This window comes from Delphinapterus leucas, chromosome 6 (assembly GCF_059928025.1).
Source record: "Delphinapterus leucas isolate spDelLeu-1000000601 "Yukka" chromosome 6, BTC_Dleu_Yukka2, whole genome shotgun sequence".
NCBI lineage: Eukaryota > Metazoa > Chordata > Mammalia > Artiodactyla > Monodontidae > Delphinapterus > Delphinapterus leucas.
The window spans coordinates 122,215,103-122,233,565 of record NC_143134.1 but is presented as its reverse complement, the minus strand read 5'-3'; the positions used below and the strand labels follow the sequence as shown (position 1 = coordinate 122,233,565).

At 61.0% G+C, this 18,463-nt stretch overlaps 1 pseudogene; it reads right to left on the bottom strand.

Annotated features, from left to right (window-relative positions):
* Positions 1-6,087: 6,087 nt before the first annotated feature.
* On the bottom strand, positions 6,088-8,191 carry LOC149749067 (uncharacterized; annotated as a pseudogene).
* Positions 8,192-18,463: the final 10,272 nt, after the last annotated feature.

Sequence of the window (18,463 nt, the reverse complement as noted above, 5' to 3'; positions counted from 1 at the left end):
CCTCCCGGCCTCTGGGGGTCTGAAGACATTTTTTCCATGGAAAGTAGCCGCTGGCTCTCTGCTTAGCAGGGAGCTCTCTGTCTCCCTCCCACCGCCTGCTGGGGCCTTGGCAGTGGGCTGCACTCTCCTTGGGCTGATTCTCTTTGCTGGACTTTCCATGGGCCTGGGGTGGGGCGGGAGCGCCAGGCAGGGGTCCTTCAGGAGGTTCTGGACGCCGCTCAGCCTCCGGCAAGCACTGTCCCCTGAGACCTCAGTTTGCTGTCTGCCTGGGGTGCGATGAGACAATGAATGTCAAGGTCTGGCTGTAGGGGGACAGACCTGATTCCTTCGTTAACCCTTTGGGGGAAGATGGGGGGGGTAGGGAGGTACAGGAGGCGGGCCGTCCTCTTGGTGGGGGGCAGCGGAAGTGGCGGGTGCTTGAGTGCCTGCTGATGCTGCTAATTTTATGAGCGGTTACCCCGAAACCTCCCCACTGGGTGCCGGTGGCGGGGCACCTCCCTGCCTGTGTGCTTACCCGGGGCTGGTTCTCCGCTGGGGGACCCTGGCCATGAATGGTTAGTCAGAAACCCTCCTTGGAGCCCCCTGAAGGCCTCATCGCCCCACGGGAAATGCAGGCACCCCAGGAACCCAAGAACACTTGCTGACCGAAGGGCTTGCACGTGGGGCAATGGGTCTGCAGTGATGCTTGAGGCTCAGTGCCACCTGGTCTGCGGCTGCGCTCAGGACCTCAGCTCCTATCTCCTCTCTGTAGCTCGGCTGGGAGGGGCAGGCCCGTCTTGGACAGCAGGCCTCCAGCCTGCGTGGGGGGCCTGCTGGCTGGAAGCAGATGCAGCCTAGGAAAGACCCCAAGTGGCTTATCCCCAAGTGGTCTTGGCAACATGGTCCTGGGGCTTCCACAGAGAACAGTCTGAGACCATTTGCAATCCTACCCCCTCCTCCAGGAAGCCCTCCTGAACCCCCCTGTCCACCGGAGCTTCCTCCTTCTTTGGATTCTGCCGCATTCGGCACATGGACGGCACAGTCTGATCGTCACGTCTTCTGCATTTTTGTGAATGGAAGTCTTGTCTCTCTGAAGAGCCAGGGGCAGGGCTAGGCCTAAGGTGTGGCGGTTGGAAGGCCCCCCCATAAGCACTGGCTGTGTTGACCAATGGGAAAGCAGGGCCAGGTGTGTGGACCCTGAGAGGGCCCCTGGCTTTGCAGACAGGCTGGCCTGGCTGTGATTCCTGGCTACGCCACCCACAGCCTTCAGGGACTTGAACGGGCTGCCCATGGGTCTGAAACTCAGTTTCCCCTTCTGTGACATTAGCAGCACTGGCCTCCCTGGGTTACTGGAAGGATTTAAGGGGGATGATGGATGCAAACCCCCAGCCCAGTGCCTGGTGCCTGGAGAGGCCGGGAGCCCCCAGAGCGGGGGGCTGGTTTCAGAATGCCCAGGCCATGTGCCTCTTTCTTCAGGCCCTGCCGAGCACTCAGGCCTGAGCATCCTCCAGGAGGCCCCCCTCTGTGCCTGCCCAGTCCCAGTTCTTCATTTGTGCTCTGGGAACTCCAGGCCGCTCACACTGGTGGGTTTCTTTTTCCGGGGGTGGGGGGTTGCTGCTGTGCTTTGAGACTATACAAAAATCCCATTTCTTCTTAAAACTTTGCCCACTGTGGCTCCCACCGGCTGTAGCCACCACTGCATGCTGGCTGGCGACTGTGGGCTTGAGGCCGGATCTGTCTCCTTACAGAGGCCCTGGGCAGCCCCCAGGGCGAGTGGCCTTGCTTGTCCCGGGCGACAGGACAGGAGGACGAGGGACCTGGGCCTGGACGGTGTGGGCGGGACCCAGCCACGGCCTCATCAGCTCATCCGATACACGTACATCAGATGTTGAGCATCTTTTCACGTGCCCGTTGGCCATCTGTGCGTCTTCTTTGGAGAAATGTCTGTTTAGGTCTTCTGCCCATTTTTCAATTGGGTTTTTCTTGTTGTTGTTATTGAATTGTAGGAGCTGTTTGTATATTTTGGAAATGAAGCTCTCAGGCCTCAGGCAATGACGAACCCTCCCTGAGCCTCAGCTTCCCCATTTGTACGATAGGACTGATGCCCAGCCGGTAGGGTCGTTGTAAGAGTCCATGAGCCGCTGAGTGCAAATGTTCCGCTCAGGGCTCGGGCCGTGAGATACCCGGGGAGTGGTGGCCGGTGGCGGTGGCACTTGTCCGGGCTGTGAGGCCCTCCAGCCGGGGCACCCTGCCTGGCTGCTCTCTCTGAAGTCCAGAGGGAAACTTGTCGGGTCCTTCAGATTCCCCTGGAGCAAGCTCTCAATTTGCAGTTTGGGGAAACAGAGGCCTGGAGAGGTTGCTGAGTCAGGGGTGGCTGACTTGTCACCTTCGGAGTAGTGGGCCTCAGGGACTGGGAGGGAGCAGGGTTCTGGCAGGAAACGGATGCCCCAGGCCACTGGGCCAGTGATGTGAGTTTAACGAGTCATCTCTTACACAGCGGGGTAGGTGCAGGGGATCCAAGGGCTGGTGCAGGGCCAGGCTGGGAACAGGGGTGGGTGCTGTCACCTCCATGGAGCCGCAGGAGGGGAGGGGCCCAGAGCCTTGCAGGGAGCCTCATGGGAATCCTCAGAGGGGATGCTGCAGCCCCGTGCCCCGCCCGTGGGGAGCAGAACTAGGTTACTCCCCTGCCCTGCCCCCGACCCACCAGCTGAGCCAGCAGGAGGCTGGAGGGCAAGAGAGGATACATGGGGGGGGGGGGGTGCGGGGGGGGGGCGGGGGGGGTGGCCCGGAGCTCAGAGGCCGGTGGAGGAAATGGCACTCAGGTCACTGAAGTTAGGAAGGTAGGACCCTCCAAAATGACAAATGTCTGTTTCTGAGAATTTATTTCAGGAGGCTTAAGCAGTGCTTGACCCAGCAGTGAGCCGCCATCCCCTACCCACCCCCACCCCTGCTGCCGTGAGTCCAAAGTCAAGAAGCCCCTTCACATCGGTGCCAGGCTCACTCCCCAGACACTGAGGCTCCCCGGTGCCCCTGGTACAGAGTCCCGGCACCTCTGCCTCGAGCCCCAAACCAGGCTTCCTCATCCTCCCAGAAGTCTGCCTGCAGGTTGCTGGGGGCTCCCGGCAACGGGGCCATTGCTGCACCCGTGGGCGGGGCCTGGTCGGTCTGTGAAGTCCCTTTGTCCCCTCTGGGCCCAGAGCAGGGCTTCTGTGCCCAGCACCACGGGCGTCTGGACTGGCTGTGTCTCTGTGGTGGGCGTCCTGTCCAGGGCAGGACATCAGGGCACCTGGCCTCTACCGCTTGATGCCAGGTGTCACCCCTACCCTGGCTGTGATGACCACGAGTGTCTCCAGCCATTGCCAAATGTCCCCCAGGGGGCAAAAATGCCCCTGGTCGAGAACCCCAGGCCTAGAGAAATAAGCCCCCTCCTGAGTCAGGCGGGATTCGGACCAGCTCGGGTGTGGCCTCCTCCAGGAAGCCAGCCCTGGTTCTCTGCAGAGCTCTCCCCAGTTGAGCATTTCTGCTCATCTTGGTGTGAGATGCTGTGCATCCATCCGGGGCGCTGCTATAACCTTTCCCTCCCTCCTGAGCCCTGGGGCCCTCACAGCTGGAGGCCCCGCCCTTGCGGTCCTGGCCTGCGGCGCCGGGACCAGGTGGGCTCCTGCTGCGGGAGCTTTGGTTCTGGCTCCTGGGGGCCCGTCCCTGTGAGGCCTTCTGGGTGACAAAAGGGACACTGAGGCCCAGAGAAGGGCAGGTGTTGGCTGAAGCTCTGTCTGCTGGTCAGTGGCCGAATCCGGTGGGTTTGGTGCACGGATAGGTGCACGGGTGTGGGAGAAAGAACCTTCCAGAGCTCGGTGAAGAATGATGTTCCCGTGCTCTGTGCTCACCCTCCAGAAGTTTCCGGCATCTGACAGGCCGATATGCCCCGCACAGCTGTTCTCACCGCTGGCGTGGGGCCCCTTTCCTGGGCATCGGGTGCCGAGCCGCCTCCGTCCAGATGGCATCTCTGGGCCCTCCCGTGCCCTCCCTGGTGGGGATTTGGGTTGTTCCCAGTGGGGTGGGGTACCTGGCCGGCCGACACCACGAGCATCCCCAGGCCTCCTGGACGGCTTTCAGGAGCGCAGTGGCCGGGTCGACAGCGTGTCCCTCGCGTCCCCACGTCGACAGGACCCTGACGGCATCTTGGTCACCTGAGGGTGAAGTGCAGGCATTCAGAGTTGTGCTGGGGAGATGCGGAAGAGGCTGTCACGGCTGCCAAACCCAGGCTGTCCCCAGAGAAACTGTGACAGCGCACCGCCTGGCCGAGAGATGGACTGGGGGAGGTTTCTGGCGTGGTGGGAATGCCTCGGGTGGACAGAACGGCTCCCTTACCTCCGAGAAGTCCTGTCCCTGCTAGTTGGAGGGTCCTTGAGCCTCCTGCTGCTTGGCGGCCGTCAGCCGGTGAGGGGGCCTTTACGTGACAGCTGCCCACCCTCCGCGGTGCTGGGGATGTGGGGAAGCCCGGGCCCAGCGCTCGGGTCCCCGCCTCTCCTCCCTCAGCCGGAACTAGCTCCTGACGGGGCTGCTCCGATGCTCCTTGGAGGCCGAGGACAGGTGATGGCCGTCTGTTCACGCCACCTGTCAAAGGCTCCCCTGAGCCCCGCACTGCCGTGTGCCCCCGGGGACTAAACGGGAGAAAACACCGTGACAGGCGCCTGGCGGCGCACGTAGGGGTTGGGTCCTGGGAGAAGGCCTCCCACCTTCTTCTTGAGAGCAAGGAGGGCCGTGGAGGGTCGGTGCAACAAACCACCCTGAAACTCGTCGGCTTAAGGCAACAGCAGCCAGCGATCCTCCTTCACCGTTTCTGTGTGTCAGGAACTGAGAAGCAGCTCAGGGGTGGTCCTGGCTGCAGCTAGACGCTGGCTGGCGCTGCATCCTCTGTGGGCTTGACCAGGGCCGGAGGAGCTGCTCCCGGGGTCGCCGCCGCGTGGTGGACCGGCTTGTCCCCCTGCAGGACCCCGGGGGGCGGGCAGGGAGCTGCTTGAGCGTCCTCACAACATGGTGGCCGGCTTCCCAGCACATGTGGTCGGGGCCCAGGGGAAGCCACCGCCTTGAAGTCCTGCACTGTCACTCGCACGCTGCCCTCCTGGTCTCCTGGCCCTCAGGTGGCCCGCTCGGCTCAGCCGGGTCCCAGCAGTGGCCCTTCTCCAAGATGGCCCTCGTGGCGCCACCCTGTGGCCCATTTTCTCACACTCCTGACTCTTCTCCTCACTGGGACCCAGCGTCTGATATGCAGGATGCTTCCGTCAGTGTCTGAGTTGAGCTGGGCCCCAGGCCTCCCCGCTTGCCTTGTGCCCAGGCCTAAATGGACCCTGGGGGGCCTGCGGGGACTGTTTTGTGTCTTGGGGGGAGTATGGCAGCCTGGTGGGATGTGTGTTCCAACTCCGGCCGCCTGACCTCAGGTATGTCCCTGGGCTCCCTGGCCTCGGTTTCCTTGTCTGTCAAATGGGGATAAAAGAGGAACCCCCTCCTCTGGCATAAAGGTTTCAGCACAGCATCCGGCCAAGAGTCAAGCCAGTGTGACGGGACTGTCCCAACAGCAAGCTGCCCCAAGCCAGGCTGTGCACCGTGTCTGTCTGCTAGGCCTCTGCCTTGGGAGGGCTGTGCTGGGCCACGCGGGCCTAGTGGGGAGGCTAGAAGCAGATGAGGGCCACTCACTTCCCGGCTACAGGCTGCTGCCAGTGGCTATGGCCCGGGGAAAGTTGGGGAACAGACGGGCCCGCCGTCATGACGCAGGTACAGCACGGCTTGGCTGGAGGAGAATCGGCACCTGGCTGTGGGGAAGGGGGGGCGAGGGTGGCACCTCTGACGCGGGGCAGCGCCGGGCACAGAGAGAGGGCCCAGCCAGCTCTGCACACCCGAGGCCGCGTGCTTTAGGAACACACAGCTCTGGCGTTTCCGGTGTGTCTTCTGTATCTTTATTGCAGCTGAACTCCTGCTACTTCTTTTCATGGAGACAACAAGTCAGTCACAGCCCCCATGCTGCATCTGTCTGCCTGAAGACAGTCTGTAGGGTGAGGGCGTTGATTTTGCTGGAGTAACAACTGGGCAATAAAAAGCCCAGCCAACAAAGCACCCAGCCAGGCAGGAGGTTGGAACAGCCAATGAAACGGGGAGATGTCAGTGGCTGAGACAGGGAGGCCCCTGGTTGTCCCGGCCATCTGGTATCCATCCACAGGCCTGTGGCCACGGACCCTCCCCAGGCTCCAGAAGTTTCCATGTTTGTGCAGGTCACTGGCCTGGAGACTGTCCCAAACTTCTCCATAGAATCAGTTTCCATTGCCTGTTACTCAATGGTCTTTTTCATTTAAAAAAAAAAAAAAAAGAATAAAAAAGTTTTAAAAGGAGGGCAGAAGATTCACCCTCAAGGCCTGTTTGGCACCCACTTCGGAAGGCGCAGGAGTGAGGAGGTGTCTGCCCGGGAAGGGCCAGGCTCCGCAGGAAGCGGGTCGGGGGAGAGCTGCCTCTGTGCCGCCCGTCCCTCTCCAACCCCACGGCCACCTCCCCGCGAGGCCACCTCCACTGCCCTTTGCAGCAGCGGTGTCCGGGTCACCCCTCTCTTGCCAGAGGTGACTTAGTCATCTGTCCTCACCCCAATCTGACTATCTCTCCCATGAGGAAAAACCCAGAGTTCCCAACTTGAAGGCTGCTCGCTCTTAAGCTGCGGGTCAGGCTGGACCTCCCCTCCCCTGACCCCCGCCCAACCCTCCCGGAGCTCCCGCCGCGGGCACCTCTGCGCTCTCCTCACCTGGCTCCCTCTTCCCCTCTTTTGGTGCACGGCTGAGGCCCCAGAGACACCCGGCTGGGCTCGGGGCCCTCCTCTGCACCCCCGTCCCCCAGGAACTCAGTGCAGCCATCCACTTCCACCCTCGGACAGCGGCCTCCGCGAAGCCCCATCGAGCCTCCCTCCTTCCGTGTCCCCAGGCTTGGCCAGTGTAGGTGCCTGTGGGCATCCAAGCAGAAGCCTTGCCCAGAGCTCAGATGCATCCCTATCGTGATGGTGGGAGTGGGCGTGGGGCAGAGGGAGCCGCCCTGGACCTATGAGCTGGCAGCCCAGGGGGCCAGGAGGAAATGAAGAAGATCTTTTTCCTCTACAGTTCCCCTTGGTCTTGGCCCAGCCAATTTGGGGCCTAGGTGGCCAGTTAGCTCTAGGCTAGCGGCCTTAGCCCCCAGAGATCCCACTGTAGACAGAGCTCCTGTTCTGCACTAGATATCTGAGTCCTTGTAGGGGGCACATGCGGAGAGGTTGAGGATGGATCGCGATGCTCTATGCCCCTTGGGGAGAGGTGGGGGCATCCCAGCAGGTGCGTTGTGTGGCCAAGACATGGTGGTGATAAATGGAATATTTATAAATGGAATATTTCCTGCCATATCAATAAACAAAGGATGTCACAGTCACCAATGATTGCAGCCCTCCAACGTGAGCAGGTGAGCCCTGAGGAAACGCAGGGCTGAAAAGAATACCTGCCATCTAGCAGCCGTCAGACTGCAGCCACTCCCTGTGGTGAGCGCTGAGGAAACTCAGGATGTGAAAATACAGGCTCCAGATAGCTAAGGTTCACGTCAATCAAGGAATGATTTCAGTGAGCCCAGACTCTTGCATCTTCCCATACATAGAGAAGTGCTAACTTCCTTTTTTTTTTCTTTTTCCGTACGTGGGCCTCTCACTGTTGTGGCCTCTCCCGCACAGGCTCCGGACGCGTAGGCTCAGCGGCCATGGCTCACGGGCCCAGCCACTCTGCGGCATGTGGGATCTTCCCGGACCGGGGCACACACCCGCGTCCCCTGCATCTCCTGCAGGCGGACTCTCAACCACCGCGCCACCAGGGAAACCCAAGTCCTAACTTCCTTAACTTGAGATATCTGGTTTTCTTTAACTAACAATAATCCTTTGACAGTTCCCCACTACCTGCCCTTTGTTGCAAAACTCCAGTATATCCCGGCGCCTCCCCTGGCCTCCTCGGAGCAGTTTCTCAGAGCCATCTGAAATGCTGTCTCCCGGGCTGCAGTCCTCATTTTGCCCCCAATAAAACTTAACTCGCAACTCTCACGTTGTGCATTCTTTAAAGTCAACAGTGGGGTTCCCAGCTACATCCCATGCTGGTGAAAACCTGACACCCACTGGGGCCAAACTGTGTGGAGGGCATCTGTGTTTGCGGCCCCCAGGGGCCATCTTGGGGCTTCCCGGGCAGGCAGGCCTCTTGGAGTAGAGCCAGAAGGTCTGAGCCACTGCCGCTCTGGAGCCCCGGTGTCCTGCTTCTGTTCGGCTCACTTAGCTGACCTCTGCATGCCCGGCCCTGACCCATGTCCCTGGCTTCACTGTCACTGGGCCCGATGGCCTCAGCTCACGTGCTAATTCTAGGTCTGGAGCTGCAGCTGGAGTCACCTGGGCCCTGCAGGCCGGCTGAACTGAGGGCCAGGAAGTGGAGGTGAGCTCTGGGTGCCCTACAGCCCTTGATCTTCCTCTCTCGTCTCCAGAGAAGGGCCCTACCTGCGCGCAGGTACGTGACCGGGAGCCCGGGTGTGACCTGGGGGGCGGGGAATGGACGAAAGTGTCGAAGCCCTGGTACAAGCAGCCTGGAGCTACACTACGATGACCAGACACTCCAGACTTGGGGCCCTCCGGGGATGCACCCAGGTGGCTCTCCCGGGCATCCATCTGCCTACATGGTGGCTCGGTTACCCCGGAGCCTCCCCCGGGGATGTCCCCATCTCCGTCCCTAGCAGCCGTGCCCCCAGTGGAGGAGAGGCCACCCTCGCTGGCAAGGAGCCTTCAGAAGGCAAGTGACCAAGGAAGCCTGAACCTTTGTGAGTCCCGTGTCTTCAGTGGATGCCCACCTGCCAGATGGAGGGTCTGGGGAGAGCAGTGCAGGGCTCCTAGTAGGCCTTGGTGGCCTAGAAACTATTTTGAATAAGGCATTTGGGTCCCCCAAATCTCTGACTTGCCTGAAAGCAGAGATGCCCAAAAGAACTCCAAAGAATCCAATTGTCATAAATCCCCTCCTCGGAGCCACCAGTAAAGACTGTTTGCACGAGCACGCCGGGGCTTACACACCGCACCCGAGCAGACACGTGCAAAGCTGTCACAGCTCCTGCCCTTCTCCTAGGGGCCCAGGAATCCTTCCAGAAAGTCACGTGTTTTCCTGCCAGTACCCTTCTCCCCCTCCCCTTCCCCTATGATGTACCCGTAAGGCGGCATATAAGCCCCACGTTCTAATTGCCTGAGTCAAATTTTTCTGTGAACTCCCAAGTACAAATGCAAAGGAATAAAAATCTGTCTTTTCTCTCCCATAATCTCTCTCTTGCCTCCAAAACTGAACATAAGAGGACAGGGGAAAACTTTCACCTCCCTAACGGGAGATGTTTCCAGAACCTCTCACACGTTGACGGGAGCCGGGATGAGCAGGGGTGGTAGGCCCGGGGTGGGGGTCAGCTGACCTCCTTCCTGCTGTGCTCCACATGGTCTGGGTCCCTGCCTCTGCCTGGCAAGCCTGGTGAACACCTATTCACCTGTCCAAGCCCTTCACTCCCTCCTTGCCTGAGTGTCTGTTTTTGCTGCCCTCCACAAATCAGGTCCTGCACCAGGTAGTTTAGGTAAAATGATGTCCTTACTGCTTAGAAGCAGGTACAGATGGGGGAGGTGAGGCTTAGAGGGCCCACAGGGCTGACACATGTGCTGCGCTGACCAGGCCGGCCCCTCCCCTGGGATACCCCACGACCCAGCTGTTAGGGACCACACACTGCCCCCAGCTCAACCATTTGCTCCGAGGTCCAGGCAAGTTCCTGTGCCTCTCTGGACTCCAGTTTCTCCCCTGCACCAGTAGGCCTGGGCCCCTTCTGGCCCAGAAAGTCTGTGCAGAGCAGGAAACCATCCACACGGATGCAGCGTTGCTATTGTATTTAGCAACTGCAGAAACAAACTCACCATGAGCTGTATTTTGGCCCTAAAAAGAGGCCATTTGAAGAGGGTAGGCTGGCCTTTCTGGCCCTGTGTGTCCGGCAGCTGGGAGCTGGGGCTGGCTGGGAGAGGAGGCCAGAGGAGCCTGGGGTCAGGCGTGTTTTATGTCAGGATGTCTCGGGCTGCGCAGGACCTCAGCGTTGCCAAAACAACGTTTAAAACATCTCGGAAAACGTGCAGCCACTTCTTTTCCACGGGACTTGGCCCAGTCCTCCCAGCCCCTCCGTGAGGGTGGGGGACTGGGTGGCGGGGGAGTGGGGGACGCCGGCGAGAGAGAGAGAGAGAGAGAGAGAGAGAGAGAGAGAGAGAGAAAGAGAGAGAGAGGCTGCGGCCCTAGGGGGCTCCATGCTCCCTGGTGCCCGGCCTGCAGCAGGCCCTGCCCCCTCCTTCCCACCCTTTCCCTGCATTCCCCCTTACCTCCCTCTCTTCCTGTTTCCCCCCTACTCCCTCTCTCCCCTCCTCTCTCCCCCTACCAGCCTCCCGGACTCCCTCACCACCCGCCCCAGAGTGTCAGAGCTCAGTCTCTGTTTCCTTCACCCCTGAGACCACCCTGGGACCTGGGCATAAACCCATTTCACAGATGAGCAACCAAGGCCGGGGTAGGGGCCCAGCTGAGTCTAACCCACCCAGTGTGGAAGCTGGGAGCTGGACCAGCTGCAGAACTTGTGGGCCCCAGTGCAAAACGAAACTGCAGGGGTCCTCATTCGAGGGTGATTAAAAATCTCACAGCCACAGAGCACGGCCTCCTGAGCACGGCCTGTCTGGGTCTTCACCCCACCCCACTTGCACTCATGCCCGAGGCCGCGGGTGTGACTGGCCCCAGGTCCTGGTCACAGGCCCTCCTGCCCCACTGACCCTGACGGGCCCTGAAGTTGCGGACACTAGGGGGCAGAGGAAGCCTACCCAAGCAGGGGCCTGGCCATGGGCAGCCCAGGGGACCTGAGGGGTGTCCTGGGCTGGGGTGGTGGCTCCCTCTTCCTCAGGTAGTACCCCGAGCCTCGGGGTTGCAGGAACTGTCTGGAGGCTCAGTGTCGGGTCTTGAGGCTCTTGCAGATGGAGGGTTTGGCCGGGCCTTACTCTGGAGCCGCAGGCCTGGGGCAGGTCATCCCAGTTCCCAGCAGGCAAAGTGGAAGTCACGGCACCGACCACAGGGGCTTTTCTGAGGACCCTTCCCTTCACATGTGGTCATTTGCATGCCACGTGCCGGGCCCTGTCCTCCCATGTCCTAGGTCCAGACAGAGTCCGTTCACTAGCGGGGTGTTGGGCTGTCATGTCTGTGAGGGGCACTTGGTGCCCTCTGGGGACCCTCAGTTCCACCCTGCCACGGTTCCCAGCTGGAATCAGAGCCCCAGGACCTGACCCTGCCCCACTGTCAGCTTTTCCCAGGAGAAGGCTGGGTGGTCTGAGCTGGGGGCTTCTCTGGCCTTCGGGGTGCAAACTGCATGTGATCGTGGCTCTGGCCCCTGCGGTGAGCAGGGCCCCAAGGTGCAGGGGGAGCTGGGGAGGAGGCTGTGGCCTGCCCTCCACGAGGTCCCCGCCCAGGCTTGTGTCCCGTCTTCCCCACCTGGGGCATCTCCCGGGGAGTGAGGGAAGCACTTGGCTTTCCTCCCCAGCTTTTCTTGTCCGGGCTGTGCCTCACATCTGCTCGGAAAGACTGCCCTGACACCCGCATTGGGTGTCCGTTTGGGAGGCCGAGGGGTGCTGGGACTGGGCTGGCTTCGGGGAAGAAGCTCTGTGAGCCTCTGACTTGGGCTGACTTTCTTTCGTCTTGGAAACTCGGGAGGTGACGGGGCTCCGTCTAAGCGACGGGGCTCCATCTAAGCGCCAGGGCTGAGCTCGGCCAAGCACTGGGGCTCGGCTTCGCAGTCCTGACCTGGGCTGAGCCTGGCGGCTGGAGCACCCAGCAGCTGCATGGCTGGGGAGGGGGTAATATGACCCCCCCGGGCATCTGTGACGGGGGTGGCCGTCCCCCCTGCTTGGGTTGTTGTGAGATCACACGCATTCAGTGCCTGGGTCCCCGAGCACAGCGCAGTCCCGGGTCAGTGCAGCCCTATGGCTCCTGCCTTTCTCTGGGGAGATCTGCAAGGAGGCGGGTGGCTTGTGTGTGGAGGGGGAACCGGAAGGGGGCCTTGCAGTCCCTGCGTACCCCCCAGCAGCCACCCGCACTGCCTTCGGGATGAGGCCAAGCCCTGCCGGTGCCCCTCCCGTGGACCTCTCTCCTCCCCCAAACACCCTGCTTCTGCGGCTTCCCCTGGGGGAGCATTTGCAGACCCCTCGGGGTGGGAGGATGTGCTGGGCAAACTCCCAGAACCTTCCAGAGCCACCTCCTGGGTGTTCTGTCATCACGGGCTTCCCCCGCAGTGCCTCACATCTGAGGTCTGCAAGCAGCAGGGCAGCAGCGGCTGGAGCAGGGCCAGCCTGGGGCCAGGTCATCCCCTGCCTGCTCCGTGCCGGTGCTTTCCGTCGGTGCTGCCTTGGACGGTGCCGGCCTCCTGGTCCGGACGGTGGGACTCCCGGGGGAGGATTTAGCCTGGCCTGGAGATAGTGCCCCACATCCGCCTTGGAGACACTTCACGCACGGACACTCCAGGCACACAGTTGGCACTCCGTGTGTGTTTAGGGAGAGCGTGGCCTGTACAACTGCAGGAAGCACTTGCTTTCCTCCCTAGGCATCAAATGTCTGCGCCGTCAAGACAAGGGGAGGGCCAGAGGCAGCTCTGCCCCTGCTCTGGGATGCCACTGGGGCCTGGTCTGGCCTCCCTCTCGCTCCCTTCCACTGTGGCCTCCTGGGAGCCCCTCCTGCCTCAGGGCCTTTGCGTTTGCCGCACCCTCTGCCTGGAGCACCTTCCCAGAACTCCAGGTTCTCTCCGCCACCGCCGTGTCCTCACTCGGGTGTCGCTTCTGAGGGTCCCCGCCCCCCCCAACCCTGCTCTCCATCTCCTCCCTGTATCTTCCTTCCTCAGGTGGGGTCGGCATCCCCTATGCTTGTTTATTTGTTCTCTTCGGGGGACCCAGAGCAGAGACATAGGCTTTGTTCTGGGCTGTGTCCCTGGTGCCAGGGCAGACCTCGCACACAGAGGCGTGGCTTTGGCCCCGAGGGAAAGCCTGGTCCTGGGAGCTGGCTGAGCCCCCTGCTGCTGGTGGGAGAGACCTGCGTGCCCCCCACCCTGACCGGCTCCTGGGGCCCTGTCCCTGCTGTCCTGGGCTCGGGGGGCAGGCACAAGCCAGTTCTGCAGAGGGCAGAGGAGGGCAGAGTTGGAGAAGGGCATGAAGGGGAGGGGCGTGAAAGGCCAGCGGAGAGGAGGGGGTGCCACTGGTCCCAGTAGGGTCCTCCCCACCCCCTGGGGAGCCTGCTTGGGTGAGGCTGCTGGCCGGGGCGGGCGCTCAGGAACTGCCACGTGGACGCGGCCTGTACTCTTCCTCTTCTGCACCCATGTTCAGGAAATGAACTTTTTCCTCCTCCTTTTCTGGGTGGCTTCCCGGGGGTGGGGGGGTGGGGCTGTGAGGGGAGGCGGGCCCTGGCCCAGGAGATGCTCCTGAGAGCCTTTCCCCGCCCAGGGCTCTCCCCTCTCCCCACCAGGCCCCCTCCACCCCCCAAACAAGCCACACCCCAGCTCCGCCCGTCCCGGAGCCCTGAAGCCCAGGGAGGGTGTGGGTTGGCTGGGATGCAGCCAGGGTCAGCGGTCCCTCCAGCCCTGACACATTATCAGAGTGGGGCCCCCTGGAAGCTTCCAGAGCCCCTGAAGCGTCTCAGCACAAGTCCGTGAACACACACGGGACCCCCACCTGCACCGCCGGCTGCCTCGCTTTGACCCTCTGTGTGCCGGGCTGAGAGCTGCAGGGGTGGCCAGGTGGGTGTGGACCCGATGTGCGGCTTTGGTGGTGCACAGGCTGGTCCCAGCTTGGGACCAGCTTGGTCTCAGCTCTGCAGTCTTGAGCGAGTGGCTTTCGCTGCCTGAGCCTCAGTTTCCCTGCCTCTGTAACGGTGTAAATGCTCAGTCAGTGGGAAGAGCTGTGGCCACCGAGGCGACTGCTTGTGTCCCCGGAGCTGGTGGGGCAGCCTCGAGGGACCAAGTGAGGCCAGAGCCCTGGGAGGGAGGAGGGTGTGGGAGCGGGCACGCAGGGATGCCTGCCCACCGCATCCCACCGCCTCCCAGGCCGGCTTCTCCTGTGTCAACCCCGAGACGAGCTTGCTCCCCAGCCCTGCCATCAGCAAGTCTAGGACTGTGGCCTGGATGCCACCATTGCTCCTGCACCGCGACTGACTCAGCCCGTGGGGAGCCCGGAGGGAAGGGGCGGGGTGGGCGGCCGAGCAGATGCCTGGGCCCGGGCCTGGAGCGGCCCAACTGCCCCACTCTGGGCAGAAGTCCAGCCGTGCCCTGGAGCCAGGCTCTGGGGCAGGGGTGCGCTGATGAAATCAGAATTAGACACAAGCTCACGTCCCCTCCGCCCCCTCCTCCCTCTGGCGGGAGTCACTCACCCCACCTTGTACGTGTCCTCTTGAGCACACTTTGGAAGCGGAAAGAATTTTAAGTCTTTGTGAAGTTTTATTTGGGAATACAGAGACCAGGTGGACAAAATTAGTTGCACCTAGGTTTTAACACTTGTGACATCTATTCAGAATGTTTCAGGGGCTTCCCTGGTGGCGCAGAGGTTGAGAGTCTGCCTGCCGATGCAGGGGCCACGGGTTCGTGCCCCGGTCCGGGAAGATCCCACATGCCGTGGAGCGGCTGGGCCCGTGAGCCACGGCCGTTGAGCCTGCACGTCCGGAGCCTGTGCTCCGCAACCAGAGAGGCCACAACAGTGAGAGACCAGCGTACCGCAAAAAAAAAAAAAAAAGAATGATTCAAGTGCAGTTTTTGATACTCCTTTCAAGGGAAGTGGGAAAACGTTTTTGAATTCAGTACTTGAGGAAAATTCAAGTCCCTTGGGATGCAGTCCTAAGCCAGCTTTTGTTTCTCTCTTAAAAGGTCAGAAGTCCTGGGGCTCTGGGGGTGGGGGGCGGGGAGGGCGTCCGGGTGGTTCTGGCTGGGATGCTGTTGTCCAGGGCCGTGTGGCTGAGCAGAGCAGGTGGTGAGCCTGCTGTCAGTTCTCAGTTTGCACCCCCAAACCCAGCGGGTCCCTCTGTACCCCAGCTTGCAGGTGGAGGGCTTTCCTCCTCCTCCATCTCGCTGTGTGGGACCCTGGACCACCGAGGAGCAAGCCGAGGGGCTGGCTGCGCTACAGCGGGACGGCTCTAGGACACGTGACCCTGCCCTCGGAGGGGCCCGCTTCCACCCTGCCGGGGCCACGGAGTGCCAGGAGGTGCCTTTCAAAAGGCGTGCGATTCTCCGCTGAGGACAGTCTGCTCCAGCCTAGGGGCCTCTGTGTTTCTCCCGTGGAGGCGGGTCTGTTTTCCCGGCCAGGGGACAAGCCCAGAGTGTCCGCAGTCTCTCCCAAAGCATCCTCCTTCCCGGACGACTCTATGACCCGGTCTCTGCTCCGGCGCCCTCAGACCGAATCCTGTGTGTTCCCCGTCTCTCCACTGCTGGGGTGCCGCCCCCTTGCCCCTAATCAGGCTATGACTTAACCCTAGTTATGGGCCCTGCGTGCACGGGAGGTGGGGTGCTGTTACCAACCAGGGTCCTTGGCCTCCTTAAGCAATAGAAATTGACAAAAGGCCAGATAAGAAGTTCAGGCGAGGCAGTACTGCGGCCCCTGCTGCAGCGGGGGTGGGGGGAACGAGCGAGAATAAACAGGTTCCCTTGCTCGCTTCCTCCTTGAGGGAGGGGCCAGCTGCTTCCTTATATGGGGCGAGGGTAGGGTGCCCACCCCCTTGGTGGTGTTGCGCGTAGGGGGCATGCGCAGTTCCCTGCGTTTGCTCCCGGCTCTTCAGAAGTGGCAGTTGGGTTGTTTTGGTCTCTTTGTATCTTTTGTCCAGAATTTGCCCCACCTGTGCATGCACGCAGTTATTTTTAGTCCCTTATGGTTTCTTTGTATTTCGCCGCTCCAGGAGACGTGTGTCCCGGGTCCCAGCCTGCCTCAGCCACACTTACTGTCTCACAAGGGAGGCACCCCACTGTGTGGGCAGGGGTGAGGTGCAGCTCGCAGGGCTGGGTGGGCTCCAGCTGTGGCTCAGAAGGCTTGGAGGACCTGGGGACGGGCATCTTCAGTTATTTCATCCCGTGTGTCGTGGTTCCAGCTTCCCCCAGCCAGGCCCCTGACCTACCTTGGCCCGGCAGGCCTGCCTGGTCGGACGTTTGGCTGTCTGTGGAATCCAGCACTCTGACCATCCTGGCCCTCGGACTTGTGCTGGGCGTTCTCAGCCGCCCCCCCCCACCAGGGTCCCTGGCTTGCGCACCTGCGCTCTAACTGCCTGCCCCGGCCCCCAGGGGTCCCTCGTCTTTCTCTGGGACATTGGTGGGCTTCGCAGTGACCATCCCGTCTTTAGTCCTCACTGATACCATCTGGTCCCTTCCAGCAGCAACGCAGTCCCAGTTCCTCCTGTTCAAAGTTTCGACACCTGGGCCGCCAACCCTGCAGGGGGTTTGAGCCTTGCGAACCAGCAGGGATGGAATCCATGAGCGTTTCACTCCCCACCCCTCTGGAAGGGGGGCTGCCTTCTCAGACCACTCGGGAGCCACTGTCTCAGGCTGGGCGTTTCAGGAGCAGATACTGTGCTGGAGTGCGGGGGCCGGATGTGTGTGAGGGGTCCACACTGCGCAGGGCAGGGGGAGGTGGGACTGGGCCAAGAAAGTGTCTGCAGGGGCTTCAGGCCTGTAAGGCATCGCCTATCCCCGAGGGCGCCCCAGAGCCACTGCCCCCGACAGAGCATCCAACGTTAGGCTGCGGTGGCTGGACCTCTAGAGTGACCTCTCGCTCACTCTGAATGTGGGGTGCAGGGAGGGGCGAAACCTCGAAGGAGGTGACAGCTAGAGGCTGAGCTCTGACCGCTCCCTGGGGCTGGGCGGCGGGATCCCGCTGGAGAAGCTGTGCCAAGCCCAGGTCCTACGGGGACACCAGGGCTCAGTCATGCTTGAAAGGACTGCTGCCTTCCCCAATTTTACAGCAGTGCCAGGAGAGGGCTGACGCAGCCCGGGGGTGGGGGTCGGCCTCCAGCACCCTGGATGCCTCTGGTCTTTACCGTCCGTCTTCCTGGTGGGCTGGTGGCTCTGTGCGGGCAGGGGTGCGGTCTGCGGTCTGCCGCTGTAGCCGTTCTGGGCACGGCTCAGCTGTGTCTATTTTGAGCACCAACTGTGTGCCAGGCTCTGATTATTTCCCAGAGGAGTGCCGAATGGGTGCACGGCGTGGCTACCCTCGTGTGTCTCCTGCTGGGTCCCCCACCTTGTCAGGACCTGGGGCTTTGATTCCGGGGTGGTAAGTCTGAGCAGGGAGCCTCGTGCAGCCGGCAGGACCTCGATGGCCTTTTAAACATTTGAAGGGAGGAAAAGCTTCGTGTTTAGTTTGCTCATGGGTTGGCAGAGCAATTTGTGAAGCGGCAGTAAACTGTGATTGAGGCAGGAACTGGGTCAGGACGTGTCAGCGAATGGGTGAGACCAGTGGTCCTGTCACAGAACTGGCTCCCTCGGGGCTCCCCTGTCTGCTGGACTAGGTGGGTCTCCTCGCCAGCCTCTGACTCACCTTGGGGACAGATTCACTGGCTGGACTCAGAAGGGCGAGTGGCCACGTGGTGTCTGGGCCGGAGGCACTGCCATTCACGCATCCATTCCAAGGAGAACCACCCCTGGCTCAGAGAGGCCTGTCACACTTGGTATAACCCTGTCACCCCAAACCTATTTCACTGTGGAATCTTCTTTTCTCAAAACACCTGTTACTCTTGCATGCACACTGGTGTTTGATGGAAAATGTTTTGGGAAGTTTTGACAATAAAGTTTCCTTTATTGTCAAAGGAAATAAGAGAAAGTCCAGGGTAGATTCCCTTGTCCATGGTTGAGGGAGAGACATAAGCCTCTCTTTGCAGATGGCCATGGGGGTCTCTTATGGACTGAATGGGCCACCCCCTTTATCTAACCCCCAGTGGGACTATATTTGGACATGGGGCCTTTATGGAGGTAATTAAGGTTAAATGATGTCATAAGGGTGGGGCCCTGATCCTATATAATTAGTGTCCTTATAAGGAGAGATGAGTCTGTCTTTCTCTCCCTGCCATGTGAGGACAGTGGGAAGGTGGCCATCTAAAAGCCAGGAAGAGAGCTCTCACCAGAGACTGAATTGGTTGGAACTTTGACCTTGGACTCTCAGCCTCTAGAGCTGTGAGAAATGCTTTGCTGTCCAAGCCCCCAGTCTACGGCATTTTGCTATGGCCGCCTGAGCAGACTAAGAAAGGGTCTGAATGTCCAAATGCTTAGCAACGCTAACGCAGCATGAATGGTGGCTTTGGTTAAGCAGATACAACCATGACACCCTTGGGTGGTAGCCAGAGAGAACTGAGCTTGGGGATCCTCTGGTGAGCTGGAGACCTTGGGAAAGAAAGGGGTGACAGGATCC